Genomic DNA, 11,329 nt, shown 5'->3' with positions numbered 1-11,329 from the left:
GGCAGTTTGCAGCTCAGGGGTTGAGCAGATGGCTTCTTTCTTGGCAGTCCTTAAGGTTCAAAGTCCAGCTGTCATCTCCTATCCCAAATACGTCACTTGCTGCTGAGTTAGTTGTGCTTTCTGTAAACCAAGAAACTCAGCAAACTCTCAGTCTATTGTACACAGTCCTTTTGTTGCTGTGGCACCCACGTGCTCCAGTAAAGTTCCACCCTAGGATGGAGGATCCCAGGTCTCAGGCTCACGAGTTGACCAGTTCTCAACAATCATTTAGCTGTTCTCACAACCCTGGGTAACACTGTCCAGGTTCACTGAGTCTCTTCTCCCTCTATTAGGGAGAACAGATACACGCAAGTACTCGTATGCTATCATGAGGAATTCAGTAGGTTACATTTAATTTAGAAGCATGATGCAATCAAAAGCTCGCTTAAATAAAAGCATACCCTTTTCTTTCACTCAAAATAATAGCCCAGAAAAAAATAAAAACAAAACAAAACTCTCATCATAATTGTTAAAGAAATTATCTACTAAATCTCGATGGAGAGTGGAGACACATGCTAGTTTTAGGAACACAGCACTTATCTCATTATCTGAATGCATCTCAAGGCATGCTCCTTGTGAAACTGTGAGAACTTCTATCATTAACAGACGTGTACCATGCCCTGATATATGGTTAAACCGCTTGCAGTGCACTGTCAGATGTACAGGATGGCAGCTGTATGTGCTGTGACCAAATAAACCCCACACTGAAACCTTTCAGAATTTTAGGACCTACAAGTATTGCATTCATATTAAAAGTAAAAAATTCCGAAGCTACACATGTTCTAGGTTTCCATTTGTTAGATACAACATACCTTTGGAAGTAGGCGCCTGAAAAGATATGCCTTCTACTTGCTTCTCTGTCTGGCTCTTCGAAAAGAAGGCCTTTGGAGCAGGAAATGCAAAGGGCAGCTCATTTCTTAACGCTGACTCTGCATCAACATTCTGTGTTTGCACGCTTCTTAGATGCCACTTTTCTTGTCACTGGAGTTGACAGTGTGAATTCCATATCACCCAGTTGAGTATCATGCCTCGAATGGTGCCAGAGACGGAACAAAAGGTTTTCTGATCACAGCCGGAGAAGTTACTGTCAAAGAAATTCTAACAGCTGAGAAGGTCAGACACAATGCTTATAAAAATATCATACATTATTTGGCTATTGAACAAAACAGTTGAAAACTCTGATTCTCTCCTAGAATAAGTTCGTTTCTTATAGACTGTCAAACACCATTTTTTTATTTGTTCATCTCAATTCTCCATTGAGGATTAACCCTCACCAGCTTATCTAAACATAAATATGAATTATCACTTGGTTTAGTTAAAAATTTGAATAATATCACAGTGGATTTTGTTGTCCAACACAGTAAGATTGAATTTCTTTCGGTACCTTTCAACCTCTGCCTACCTCCAGCCTAACTCCAGAATCTTATTAACTGTGCCTTATCGCTTCCCATTGTGTTTTAAAATCCTCACTGACTCCTTTACTTGTTCCCTTGCTTGCTGTTTCTGTGCAAACCAAACACTGGAGTTAGGGATCACGTCAAACCAACCATGGCCTACAGGTAGAAGGCAACAAAATTTATGCTTAACATACTTCTTTGCTCTATCTTTATCTTCCTTTGGTCAAGGTCCACTAGATACTTAAATATGGAGTAAGCACTAGATACAATGAGAAGCAGATTTCTAGATTAAGAGCTGTATTATTTCTGTAAGAAACTAGCTGTACATCTTCACACACCTGCTTTGTTTTCTGAGTATTTAGATCGAGTGGAGATTCTTCAAACACTGAAGCTACATCAGAAAATTCCATGGATCCAAACGCATCTGGCACATGGCTGCAGTCTGGCACATCTTCATATGCCAGAGCCTTTTCAGACAGAAATGTTCCACCGAGATTCTTTTGCAGAATTAGAAGGAAGATTTCATCAGAAGATTTCACCACTAAAGTCTAAATAAGATTGGTTTGCAAGTTCCAAACTATGGCTAACAGCTAATGGAAGTCCACAGGCCAGCAGCAACAACTTTTATATTATGTTCTTAATATTCTAATTGTTGATATGACGTTCATATAAAGAGCAGAAGGGAAATTACTCTTAGAGCTCAAGTCATCTTTCACAGCCTGCGTCAACAAGAGCAGCACCTCATAGCCTTTGGTTTCAAGACCTGGACCACAAGCTAGCTAATGATTTTACACAGAATTCCAGAGTTCAAGTCACTGTTTACATTAGGGCTGAAATTGTACTGAAAGCCTTCAAGTTCATCACACTTAATTATCACTGGCACAACACATAACTCCACGTTACATATGTGATCACACGCAACCTGGCAACTTCAGACAATTCCCAAAGCACTCCACTTGCACTTGGCTACTAAAGTACAGAAAAAGGAATTAACATCAGAAATAGCTGCAGTCAAAACCATCTAAGAATCCAAGTCTCCAGGAAACAAGGAAAGCAAATCCTCTCCAGGACTGTGTTCTAAAAGGAAACAGATCAGAAAGGTGAGTTCTTCCCCCCTTTGACCACCCACTCATGTAACGTCCATGTCATTTCTAAGTATGCTGCCCAGACCAAGACTGAGGATGCTTCAGAAGAAGACCTTCCCTGCTAAGCCAAACAGAACAAGTAAGGTACCAAAAAATGTAGAGCCAAACGAGGAAAGGTGCTCTAAGAAGGTAAGCATCACAAGAGACCAACAGGAATACTTACACAATCCAAACAATGCACAGTTTCTGTTCCACAAGCTGCCAAGAGGAATGTGTGCAGTACTCACAGCGCACCATGTACACTGCTTACTGCAGTCATACTGCTTTGTAGGACCAGCCCAACTTACTAAAATACTTTAATGAGCAATCCGAACTGTCTGGATCAGCACGGTTCACTTGGAAGGGACCTTCACAGATAAACCTGAAGAGGTGAGGCGACTGCACTATCTAAACCTTAAAGCATATAGGACCTTAAAGCATAAGCTTAAAGCACAGAAGCATGACCAGCAGGTCGAGGGAGGTGGTGCTGCCCCTCCACACTCCTCTCATTGAAACCCCATCTGGAGCACTGCACGCAGTTCTGGAGCCCTCAACACAAGAAGGACTTGGAGATGTTCAGGCAGGTCCAGAGGAGGGCCATGAAGGTGATCAGAGAGGGCTGAAAGCACCTCTACTATGTGCACAGGCTGAGAGAGATAGGGCTCTTCAGCCTGGAGAAGACTCCAAGGAGACCTTAGAGTGGCCTTCCAGTATCTGAAGAGGGCCTACAGGGAAGGCTGGGGAGGGACTTTTCATAAGGGCAGGTAGCAACAGAATGAGGGGAAATGGCTTTACATGGGAAGAAGGTAGATTAGGATTGGATATTAGGAAGAAATTCTTTACTGTGGGTGTGGTGAGACACTGGAGCAGGTTGCCCAGCAAGGCTCCAATATGATTGCTTTGCAAGTTCCAAACTATGGCTAACAGCTAATGGAAGTCCTCAGTCCAGCAGCACAAAATTTTATATTATCTTCTTAATATTCTAATTGTGGATTTGACGTTCATATAAAGAGCAGAAGGGAAATTACTCTTAGAGCTCAAGTCATCTTTCACAGCCTGCGTCAACAAGAGCAGCACCTCACAGCCTTTGGTTTGAAGACCCGGACCACAAGCTAGCTAATGATTTTACACAGAATTCCAGAGTTCAAGTCATTGTTTATGTTAGGGCTGCAATTCTACTGAAAGCCTTCCAGTTCATCACACTTCATTATCAATGGCACAACAGATACCTCACAAAGAAGCATTATGACACCACAAAGGGGCATTATGACGTCAGAAAGGGCATTATGACATCACAAAGGGCATTATGAATCACAAAGGAGCATTATGACATCACAAAGGAGCATTATGACGTCTCAAAGGGCATTATGACGTCACAAAGGGCGTTATGACGTCACAAAGTAGCATTATGACATCACAAAGAAGCATTATGACACCACAAAGAAGCATTATGACATCACAAAGGGGAATTATGACGTCAAAAAGGGTCATTATGACGTCTGAAAGGGGCATTGTGATGTCACAAAGGGGTGTTATGACATCACAAAGGGGTATTGTGACATCACAAAAGAGCATTAAGACATCACAAAGGGGAATTAAGACGTCACAAAGGGCATTATGACGTCACAAAGAGGCATTATCACGTCACAAAGAGGCATTATGACATCACAAAGGAGCCTTATGACATCTCAAATGGCATTATGACATCACAAAGGGCATTATGACGTCACAAAGGGGTATTATGACGTCACAAAGGGGCATTAAGACATCACAATGGGTCATTGTGACATCAGAAAGGGGCATTATGACATCAGAAAGGTGCATTATGATGTCACAAAGGGGCATTATGATGTCACAAAGGGGCGCTGGGAAAAGATCTCTGTGTGGAGATTGCTTCTACTAGAGGTAGTTCTATAAGACTGTTATATAGAGCTGTGCAGGGGCTGTAAATCTGTCTGCAGAGGGTGATGATCAGTTCCAAGTGTCTGCAGTCAATGCTCATGGACAGAGCCCATCCAACCTGGCCTTGAATGCCTGCAGGCCTTGAATGGGGCATCCACAGCCTCCTTGGGCAACCTGTTCCAGTGTGTCACCACCCTCTGAGCAAAAAACATCTACCTAAGATCCAACCTATACCTCCCCAGTCTCAGTTTTAAACCATTCCCCCTTGTCCTATCATTATCCACCCTCATAAACAGCCATTCCCCCTCCTGTTTATACGCTCCCTTCAAGTACTCAAAGGCCACAATGAGGTCTCCCCACAGCCTTCCATTCTCCAGGCTAAACAAGCCCAGATCCCTCCACCTTTCCTCATAGGAGAGCTGCTCCAGCCCTCTGATCATCACAGTGGCCCTCCTCTGGACCCCCCCCAACAGCTCCACATCCTTCCCAGGCCTGGACACAGTGCTGCAAATATGGCCTCACAAGAGCTGAGCAGGAGTGGACAATCACCTCCCTCTCCTGCTGGCCACCCCTTTTTCAGTGCAGCCCAGAACACACATGGATCTATCTTTTCCATACGGATATTCCCATCTGTGTACATATATATACCACACCTACACCCCCACAATCTGCTACAACTCCATAGAATTTTCAAGGTTGGAAAAGACCTGGATGATCTTATGATCTTATGATCTCAGATCTTATGATCTGGATGATCTTATGATCATCCAGTCCAACCATCACCAATACTTCCCAGTTAAATCACATCCCTCAACACAACACCCAAACTTTTTGTGAACTTCCCAGGGTTGGTGACTCTACATGAGAGAAAAGGGCACTCAGATAAGGGATTCTGCATTTGCTATTAGCAGAGGTGGGATGAGACCGAGCACTGCCCCAGCTCCTGGGATAATGCAGAAGGGCTGAGACCTTCCAGCTGCTTCCACCCAGGGTCACACAGCAAAGCCGACCCTGCAGGAGTCTGCATCATTCTTTGCATGGCATTGCTAAGAGGAAGATCCCCCCCCTACCCTTGGCTCTACACTCCAGCTGCTGTCTGCCATCTGTAAAGCCACCACAGCTCTCCTACTGGAGTTCCCATCTGCACAGTGACAGCTTGGTTTCTTCTTACTGTCAAAGCAGCCACAGCCTCAGTGCTTCTCAAATCTCCCCTTTTCAGCTGATTTCCTCTTTCTTGTGGCTGGGCAATTCCTCCCTCTCACAGTCATCCCTCTGCCCCACTCTGTGCCCACAGACCCAGAGAGGGCACACAGAGCCAGCCCTGTGCCAGCTGCTGCTGCTTCACATCTGACAGTCTCAGGAGCTGAGATCCAGGCCGAGACAGCAATGCCCAGACATGGTTTGTAGGACGTTTGTGATAGGAAATAGGGAGGCTTGTGATTAAACCTGCCCCCTAAGGAGGAAGGCAATGCTGCCTGCAGCCCCAGCAGGCATTACAAAACATCCCCATTTACAGGAGGGTTTTAAATAGCACAATTCAGGAACTACAACTGCACAAATTCCCGCATGCCCTGGAATAAGTTTGGGAATGGACATGGTTCTACCACCTGTGCAATGCCATAGAAATAACAACCATCCACCTGTAAACCTCCATCCTCTCCCCTGCTGCACAAAGGGAAGCTCAACAGCAGTGCACAAATGTCCCAGCAATGTCTGAGCACTGCTCTGTGCATCCCAACCTGCTCATCCCATCCACTCCTGGCTGGGCAGCAGGATTGGGGTGGCACATTGCAATGGGCACAGAGGAACATGGAAGCCCCACACATGTGAGGAAGGGGCTGGCTGTGCTCCACACTCACGTTATCAGACGTGATTTGCCCTTCTGTGGGGAGCCTCTGCTCTTTCCCAGCTCATCCTCCAGCGTCTGGGGCTCCAGGATCTCATTCAGGCTGTTGTTGGCTGCGGGGCAGCTCCATGAAGAGCCTCCCCTCCACCGACCGGCACACAACAGCCGCTCCTGCGCACTGCGGCTCAGCCAATCGGAGCCGGCGGAGCTGCCGCTGCCCGATGGGACCCCCCCCCCCACATATTGACCCCCCAGACGAGGAAGAGGAGGAGGAGAGCGACGAGGAGCTGCCGCAGGAGCTGACGTTGGGGCGGGGGGGCAACGCGGGGGGGGGGTCGGCAGTGGGGGGTGGGGGAGGAGGTGGGGCAGCATTACCCCCGGACCCCGTAGACCCCCCCCAGCCAAAGTGCTGCTCTCCGACCCCCGCGGGCTCTTTGTGCAGCCGCTGCCCTCCAGTTATAGGACCCCCCCCCCCATATTGCACTTTGCTCACCCCCACCTCCGGAACCCCCCCCCCACTCACCACATCGCCCCCTCCCCCCCCGGGTGGGGTTATGGGGGGTGGGGTGGGGTCGACGATGTGCTGTAAGCCGCGCCGGGGTCGTGTGGCAAACCCCCCCCCCCATCAAGATGAATGGGGCGCTGTCGGGGGGGGGGCTCAGCCGTAAGGATAAAGCGGGGGGGTTAATGACGGGGGGGGGGCAGTGCTATAGGGAACGCAACTAATCTAAGCCCCCCCCCCCCACATTAACACCCCATTGTGTGTGGGGGTGGTGGGGGTGGGGCACACAATAACCCCCCCAAAGGCCAAACAGCCCCAACACCCCCCCTCAAAGCCGCTGACTTACGCTGTGCCCCCCCTGCATGAAGGGGCCCCCCCCATCGATTGAGCCCCGCCCAATCCCATCTATAGTTGAGAGCTATGCTTTTTGTAACCCCCCCCTTTTAGAGCCCCCCCCCCCCACAATGTTGTGCACGATGTGCTGCCCCCCATGAGCCCCTGACCCCCCCCCCCTTAAAAGATGGGGTGGGGGGGGTGGTCTCGGACCCCCCCTCCTTTAAACAATGGGGTGGGGGGGCGGATTGTCACTGCCCCCCAACACCAAAATGGACACCCCCCTTTTAAAGGATGGGGTGGGGATGGGGGGGTGGGGGGTGAAGGTGATCTCGGCCCCCCCCCCATTAAAACGGACCCCCCACCCCTTTAAAGGATGGGTGGGGGTCGGTTACGGGCCCCCCCGGCGCTGTGTGTGTATGTGCCCCCCCCCGTTTTGCTCCCCCCATGGCGCAGTGTGCTGGGAAAGGATCTCTGTGTGGAGATTGCTTCTACTAGAGGTAGTTCTATAAGACTGTTATATAGAGCTGTGCAGGGCATGTAAAGAGAGTTGAGGGGGACTCTAGTGGGCATATGGGGCTGTGGTGGGCAATAGGAGGACTAGGGGCTCTAGGGGGCTCTGAGGGTGTGTAGGGGTTGTGGATCAGGTTGGATCTTAGGAAGATGTTTTTCACTCAGAGGGTGGTGACGCACTGGAACAGGTTGCCCAAGGAGGCTGTGGATGCCCCATCCCTGCAGGCATTCAAGGCCAGGCTGGATGTGGCTCTGGGCAGCCTGGTCTGGTGGATGGCGTCCCTGCACATAGCAGGGGGTTGGAACTGGATGATCTTTGGGATCCTTTTCAACCCAGGCCATTCTATGACTGTACAGTTCCATAGTGGAACAAATATAATATGCTAACTATGTAAAACATGGAGTCAGACCTGTGTGATTTGTCCACACCAGGAGGTGATTAGAAAACAATTTGTAAGCTACAAAGCTGCTTGCTGGAAAGGAAAAGAAAATAAAACTACAAGAAAAAGGGAAATCATTTCTTCCTGAAAATAGGAAGAATTATAGATCTGACATGAAATTTGAGTGAAGCTCCTGATTTTATGAAGCTATTCCCATTATTTTCTTGGTGCTGTGTTTCCCAAATGAGTGGTTTCTGGCTCTGCTGCAGCACCAGTCTGCATGTGAACATCAACTCTGTTCACCATCTGGGAAGATTAGGACTTCCCTTCTCCTACCAGCACCACTGAATTACAGTTACTCAGTGGTTAAACAAAGGAATCCTTAAAGAAGGGTTTACAGCTGTCCTGTTGTCTGAAGTGCTTGGGGCATTCTGATGCTATTAAGCTCTATGTATTAACAAGTTAAAAAAGAAAAGGTAGGCATCTGATTGTTGTGACAGTTTCTAAGCGATTTGGAAAGCTGTACCACCCAACCACTCCTTCTATTTGATGGAGGTGACAAAGCTCAGTTTAATTTCTGACTGCTGTTTAAATTCTGAAGCTCGAGCTGGTTCCTGGAGCAGAAAAAGCTCGGAAGCTGTCCCTCCTACAAGCAGGCACCTCTGAGCAAAATATGACATCTCAGTTTCTGATGGTAAGGTCAGGAGATCTGATTCCAGCATCTAGCTTTTGGCTTAATACTGTGTTAGTGGGACCTTTGGCATCTAGCACTTAATGATCTTGAAGGTTTCTTCCAACCCAAGCCCTCCCATGATCCTATGATTCTGTGATTTCATTCAGGTTTATTGAGATGAGTTCTCCTGAATGTGCTGTTCTCCATATGATTATAATTGGAGTCCAGATGGGTGACTGAAACCAGACACCAAACTTTCTGATGGCCAAAATTAAATGAAATCAATCCTTTACTGTGTCAGTAGTCTGTAACTAGAGCCCATCAGGTAATTCCCAGCCTCCTGCCTGTATCAGTGGCTGCACACAGTGAAAAAGTCTGATGGGATTTTAACCTCTAAAATGTTCCAAAGCAACCAGAGGGTGAATATATTCACTATGTAAATACCTGCAGGAATAAGCTTGTCATGTATGTCCTCAGGTACCACAGTAGTTAATGGTGGGACTCAGTAGGTCATGCTGAAAGTTGAGTCTGCTGATTTTGAAGGTCTTTTGAAGGTCTTTTCCAGCCTACATGACCTTATGCTAATATTTCTGAAATTTATTTCTGTTCAGCTCCCAGAAAACCTCCCACCCAGCCCCCAGTTGACCCCGTGGTGAAAAATAAAACAGAAACCTCAGTGACGCTGGCATGGTCCCCTCCGAAGATGCACCGCCCCATTCCAGTCGATGGCTACATTGTGGAATGCAAGAAACTAACTGGCTTCACCTGGGTGAGGTGCCACGAGTCTCATGTCCCCGTCCCAGAGTTCACGGTGAGCAATCTGTCTGAAGAGGCTGATGATCAGTTCCGAGTGTCTGCAGTCAATGCGCATGGACAGAGCCCGTCTCTGGAATTCCCAGGGAGTGTGCACCTTGGTAAGCACAAAAACCCCAATGGAAATGGGTCAGTGTGTGCTGAGCAGCTGTGTTGGTTCCCTAAAGATGCTTCCTTTGACTTTAAGGATAGCAGTGCATTAACACACCAAAGGCTTTCCTTTATTCCTAGTTCTCCTATCTCCTATCAACCTCCAGCTACCACTAAAGTGATACGAGTTGTTTCTGTGACAGAGACATGAATATCCTTATCTTTTGATATCTCACATGTGCAAGAGGCAGAACTTTCTGTAACAGATCTTAAGCACAGAAGTGCTTCTTCTAGCACTCATGCAAAGGGAGAAGTAGAAATGTACCTATGATTTAATCTTCCATCTCTAAATGAGATACCAGACTTGCATCTAAAGAGCATTAAGACATACATGTTCTTCCTCAGACCCAGTCCTGGCTGTGAAATCCCCCCTAACAACTGGTGAAGCTGTACCTGGAGGGGATGCCATGTTTACTATTGACCTTACAACAACGTGCAAGCATGCCAGCTGATGAATGTCTGCAGTTCACAGCTATTGGCCAGTGCATTCAGTCACCAGGTTTACCACTGCATGACCATAGAGCAGTACTTTCAGCTGCAGGTTCAGACAGCCTTTCTGATTGCACTGGAATAGTTTAGAAGTAGGGGAGCAATCATTCCAATAATATCTCTATCAATCAGCTTTGCATGACAAAGTAGAACAAATAAACATTCATGATGGGAGGACCTGTTTGTCATTGGGTGGAAACCTCTGCAGAAGCATGTTTAGAGCATTATTAATCAGTAGAAGGAGATGTTTGGTTGATTTTTACTTAGTAAATCCAGCAAGAAGACCAAATGAAATATCGTGAATTGCTCAGCACTGACACAATGATGAGTGCAGGAACAGAAGGTGATACTTTTTCAGAGATGTTGCAGCAAACATTGACCACGTTAGCCTGATATAAATTGAAATAACGAGGCCTTTGCTCCTGACAGGTGCTGCAGTGAGATTTACCAAGAAGAGCAAAGATGTAGAAAAGATCTGCGCTTGGCTGCGTGAGGAAGCCAAACTGCAGGCTGAGCTTTCAGACACAGGTGCTACTGTGGAGTGGATGAAGGATGGGAAGGAGCTCAAGGCCAGTGAAAATTATGAACTGCAAATTGTGGGGAAGAAACACACCCTGAAAATTCACAACGACTCAATGGATGATGCTGCAAGTTATCAGTGCATCTGTGAGGGGGATAAAATGCTCTATCAGCTTTCAGTGAAAGGTATGTGACAGTCTGGGCTGTGCTCTTCCTGCCCAGGGCCAGCAGACTGCATTCACCTGACTCCCCGACAGTCCAGCTGTTGTCAGACAGCATCTGGGGTGTTTTCAGTGGCTGTTTTGACTTGAACTGGCCAATCTGCTTTGTAGAGCCATTTGATTTCTGTGTTCTGTCCTGTGATTCGTCCCTAAGATATAGAGGAAATCAAGGGAAAGACAGGAAAAAGAGCATCCCAGCCTTCCTGCTCTTCTGTCAGGGTGGCCACAAGAGATGATGTCAACATCTCTTTTTGTAGCAGTGATCCCAAATGTAGAAAACACCTGTGAAGAGTCACAGGGACTAAATTGATGGAGAGCAGAACTTCCTGCCAAGGCTTGTCAGCTAGTCTTAATTTTGCTTTTCTTCTCTCTCTTTGTCATGTTAGCATAATATTTCATACTGGCAGGTCTGCCCACAGAATTAACTG

The sequence above is a fragment of the Coturnix japonica genome, chromosome 9 (assembly GCF_054131305.1).
Source record: "Coturnix japonica strain WE chromosome 9, WE-NBRP24, whole genome shotgun sequence".
NCBI classification, from domain to species: domain Eukaryota; kingdom Metazoa; phylum Chordata; class Aves; order Galliformes; family Phasianidae; genus Coturnix; species Coturnix japonica.
This window is presented reverse-complemented; position numbering follows the sequence as displayed.